This window comes from Homarus americanus, unplaced genomic scaffold (genome assembly GCF_018991925.1).
Source record: "Homarus americanus isolate GMGI-L3 unplaced genomic scaffold, GMGI_Hamer_2.0 scaffold4896, whole genome shotgun sequence".
Lineage (NCBI taxonomy): Eukaryota > Metazoa > Arthropoda > Malacostraca > Decapoda > Nephropidae > Homarus > Homarus americanus.
Window position 1 is genome coordinate 11,924,000 of NW_024749657.1, and position 5,714 is coordinate 11,929,713.

Below are 5,714 nucleotides of genomic sequence, written 5' to 3' on the forward strand. Positions count from 1 at the left end.
TCACAAAGAAATTAGATTTCAGTTAGATTTTCAGGGCAGCCGAAAGGAAAATTCCACAAAAGTCCCATATTTCATAAGGGCAAACTTTGATAGTTTGAAGAGGCAGTTGAGAAAAGGGGTATCACGCTTGGGGGTGAACTTCTTGGACCTGACGAATGAAACAGACCTGATAACGAGATCTGAGGTTGCCGAGTTCCACCACAATTTAAATAATGAGTTACTTAATGCACAAAGGCAGAACATACCATACAAAAAACTCAGATCAGACAACAATGACCCTAAATGGATAAGTAATTATTTAAAGAACATTATTGGTCAAAGGAAGGATATAGGTAGAAGGATAAATCGTAGCGAAATTTAACCTCTGGGATTATTATAAGGTATTGGCGAGTAGGGTTAAAACCGAGATAAGGAAAGCAAAGAGGAATAATGAGATGAGGATAGCAAGGGAGGCGAAGACAAACCCCAAGGGATTCTATCAAATGTATCAAACTAAAACACAAGAAAAGATTGGGCCAATGCAGTCAGGTAACCGGCGAGCTAACTGATAATGACGGAGAAATGAGCAATAATCTGAATAAATATTTTTCAACAGTTTTCACCACCGGAAATATAAACATGATACCCGAGGCACAGACCCTGTTCAGAGATAGTGAAGAAAACATAATAAGCGAGATAGTGGTGACTGGTAACGATGTTAGTAAGCAAATAGACAAACTAAAGCCTAATAAGTCACCTGGTCTGGATGAGATATTTGCCAGAGTATTAAAGGAATGTACGGAAGAGCTTAGTATGCCCATAGCAAATTTGCTTAAAATGTCCTTAAAAACAGGTGTAGTACCAGAATCCTGGAGGATAGCAAATGTAATACCGATTTTCAAGAAGGGGGATAGATCACTATCCTCTAAGTACCGCCCAATCAGTCTAACATCAATAGTAGGGAAATTACTGGAAGCAATCATTTCAAACTCTATTCAAAATCACCTGGAGAAGCACAAATTGATCAATGATTCCCACCATGGCTTCACAAGCAGGCGTTCATGTCTAACTAATCTGTTAACATTCTTTGCATCAGTTTTCGAATAGGTGGACGAGAGGCACAATTATGATGTGGTATATCTCGACTTTAGTAAAGCCTTCGATAGAGTCCCCTACGAAAGACTAATAAGAAAGGTAGAAGCACATGGCATTAAAGGTAATATTCTAAAATGGATTAGGGCGTGGTTACAGGACAGGAAACAGCGATCGAGCATTAACGGCACTAAATCCCATTGGAGCAACGTCACTAGTGGAGTTCCCCAAGGCTCAGTACTTGGACCATTATTTATATATTATATACATAAAAGACATAGATATCGGCATAGACAGCAACATAAGTAAATTTGCTGATGACACTAAAATAGGACGTGCAATTAAATCTGATGAGGACTCCGCAAAACTACAGGAAGATCTAAACAAATTTTTCGAATGGTCTGAAAAATGGCAGATGAAATTCAATGTGGACAAATGTAAAGTACTCAGTTTAGGAGACGTAAACAGGAAACCAGTTGCCAGATGAATAACGATGCCATTGAGAAATGCGACTGTGAGAGAGATTTAGGAATAATGATAGGTAGGAGTCTTAAGCCAAGTAAACAATGTGTTCTTGTTCGTAACAAGGCTAATAAAGAACTTGGGTTCATACAAAGGAGTGTCAGTTACAAGGCTAGCGAGGCCATCTTAAGATTATATCTTGCGCTTGTGAGACCTCACCTGGATTACGCAGTGCAATTCTGGTCTCTGTATTACAGAATGGATATAGAATCCTTAGAAAGAATCCAGAGGAGAATGACAAGACTAATCCCGGGCATTAGGAACCTTGAGTACAGAGACAGGTTAAAGCATCTTAATTTGCTCTCCCTCGAGAGACGTAGAACGAGGGACAACATGATAGAGGTGTATAAATGGAAGTCAGGGCTAAACAAAGGGGACATTACCAAGGTACTCAAACTATCCAACCAGGAGCGAACTCGTAACAATGGTTTTAAGTTAGACAAATTTAGATTTAGGCGAGAAATTAGGTAAACACTGGTTTGGAAACAGAGTAGTGGATGAATGAAACAAGTTACCAAATATCATCATTAACTCGAATACACTGCATAGCTTCAAACATAGGTTGGATGCTTATATGAGCAATAGGGGTTGGGTGTAAACGGGACTGCCCAGTATGGGCCAATAGGCCCGCTGCAGTTTCCTCCATTCTTATGTTCTTATGATCTTAAATCATCATGTGACACAGAAACACTTCTAGTTGAAGCTAGTTTGATTAGGGAATTGAATTCTATAAGCCTTAGGTATGTTCAGTACAAAACTGATAATATGTTACACAAATTTATTTGCCAGTGGCCCAAGGTCAAAAATGCTTTGAAACCATTAGAGTTAGATGTAGGATAGATGATTAGTTGGTCCCATATTTTTTACCTGACTTAACTTGACTAGTCACGTCGCCCTTTCTCTTAACCTCCTTTGCGTTTGTGATGGTGTTGGTACTTCAGCCTCTCTCTTTCCTTATAATTCAGTTGTCTCTGAAGATGTCTTGAATAAAGACTAAAGCTAAGGTTCTCCATTGTTCCCCTTTTCCATGTGTGATTTTATCGAGATATAAATTTTCATATAAATAAATAAATAAATAAATAAATAAATAATCAAATAATAAATAAATAAATAAATAAATATATATATATATATATATATATATATATATATATATATATATATATATATATATATATATATATATATATATATATATACACACCAGCAAAATCTCGCGGTCCATCCGCTAGGCCACAGTAGGACGCCACCCTCCGTGATGCTCCATATTGTCTCACTGTTCAGTCCCCAAAACTTCTTCTTACATCAATACTTCATTAACGGTGTATGTAAGTTCCACCATGTTTTTCACTACAATGGTACAGCAAAGTATATTTTTTTAGCATTAAACTGTTATTACTTTATTGTCTAATCATCACTACATATAACACCACCCAACATCATTACATAAAACATCATCCATCATCACTACATATAACACCATCCATCATCACTACATATAACACCATCCATCATCACTACATATAACACCACCCATCATCACTACATATAACACCATCCATCATCACTCCATATAACACCATCCATCATCACTACATATAGCACCACCATCACTACCATCACTACTACTACCATCATCATTACCACCACTACTACCACCATCATCATTACCACCATCATCATTACCACCATCATCATTACCACCACCATCATTACCACTGCTATCAACCAGTCTCTACCACCACCACTATCACCACAAACATGCAGCTATCAAAATCACCACCCCTTACCACTGTCACTACTACCGAAGTCGAAGTCATTAGTTAAGAGGTGAAAGAAGATTATTAGGAATTGAAGAAAAAGTGGTGAAACTGAAATACAGTAGGAGTAGAAAGAATCTGGGCTCAACCAGATCGCTTCATCTTCTTATTGGTGTTTTGTCTTTGTTCTGCTCCCTTGGGTCGTCAGACCTTTGTATTAATATTGGTTTATTTATATAATGCTGCTTATTATTATTATTTTTGTTATTGTTGGAGTTAGTGAGCCCGCCCAGGTCCTTGTGTAACTGGGAGGGTAGTCACATTTTTTTTTTTTTTTTTAAGAAGGTGTTAGTTGTGTTAGTCTAAAGGTACACTGTATGGAGAGGCCTGCCAGGTTCTTAGTGGAGCTGGTTGGTCACTCTCATCTTTATTCCTCTAGTAATGTTTTATGTAGAAATGTGTATTGAGGCAGGAGGTGGTTCAATTACTTCTTCCTGGCTGATATAACTGAGAGGGTAATCACATATAACACCATCCATCATCACTACATATAACATCATCCATCATCACTACATATAACACCATCCATCATCACTACATATAACACCATCCATCATCACTACATATAACACCACCCATCATTACTACATATAACACCATCCATCATCACTACACATAACATCATCCATCATCACTGCATATAACACCATCCATCATCACTATATATACCACCACCCATCATCACTACATATAACAGCATCCATCATCACTACATATAACACCACCCATCATTACTACATATAACACCATCCATCATCACTACACATAACATCATCCATCATCACTGCATATAACACCATCCATCATCACTATATATACCACCACCCATCATCACTACATATAACAACATCCATCATCACTACATATGACATCATCCATCATTATTACATTATAACACCATCCATCATCACTACATATAACACCACCCATCATCACTACATATAACACCATCCGTCATCACTACATATAACACCATCCATCATCACTACATATAACACCACCCATCATCACTACATATAACACCATCCATCATCACTACACATCCGTAAAGTAGTTTCCGAGATTCTCGTGCTGACACACACACACACAAACACATAAACACACAGACATACACCTTTTCACATATCCGTTGAGACATTGTTACATAACTATTTGACAAATTTCATAACCGAATGACAGAACACATATCGAATGCTAACGGTAGTGAACAATATAAACCGACAGTTTACATATAGTTTGAGAATTTTATTTTATTTTATTTTTTCCGGGCATTAGCCCACCCGGGCACAGGTCACTGACCCACATTGGGGCCTGGGGGGCGAAAATGTAATAATAATAATATTGATAATAATAATAATAATAAATAATAGTCATAATAATTCATAATAAATAAAATTTATGATAAAACAAACAAAAATAAAATAATAAAGTAATGATGATAATAATACAGTAACTGTAATAATAATAATAATATTAATAATAAAGAACTATAAATACAAAAATGAAAAAAAGATCAAAAGTGAGAAACGATATATGTATGTTGTGTTGTCAATGGTAAGAGAAACAATTGAGACCCTGCAATTGCGTGTAAATGAAGCAGAAAGTCAGATCAGCAACCTGGGACTTGGTCACAATTTTCGTGATGCCATATGGCAGCAGGGTCTACCATTAGACAACACATTATGCTTCCAGTGTCTTCCCAGGCGGTAGTACCTCCCTGTTTGGTAGCTGCTTACTACCTACTACCTACTACATACCACCAACAATTATTTTAGATTGTCATTCGATATGTGTTCTGTCATTCGGTTATGAAATTTGTCAAATAGTTATGTAACAATGTCTCAACGGATATGTGAAAAGGTGTACTTCCTTGTTTTATATATATATATATATACATATATATATATATATATATATATATATATATATATATATATATATATATATATATATATATAAAATAGTACCATCTAAAGTCCCTGTTTGTCATTAACCTTTATTAAATACGTTAAACCTATCTGTATATAACCTTCCACTTGTGACTACTTGTCCCCTGGTGTCTCTTCCTTCAATGAAAATTTTGCTGTCAGTTTTATGTTGGTACAGTACAACGTTCACTGAATTTGTATTTTATTTCCTTATCACAATAAATATTTGGTTTGGATTTTACATAATAGTAAGTGTTACAAAATTACGTAATAATTATTATAGCGACTTGCCAGTCTTTTGTATGAAGCGAGTCTCAAGGACGGACAATGACCCTAAAGTGCACTGAATATTAATCCTTCAATAAAGGAGGAA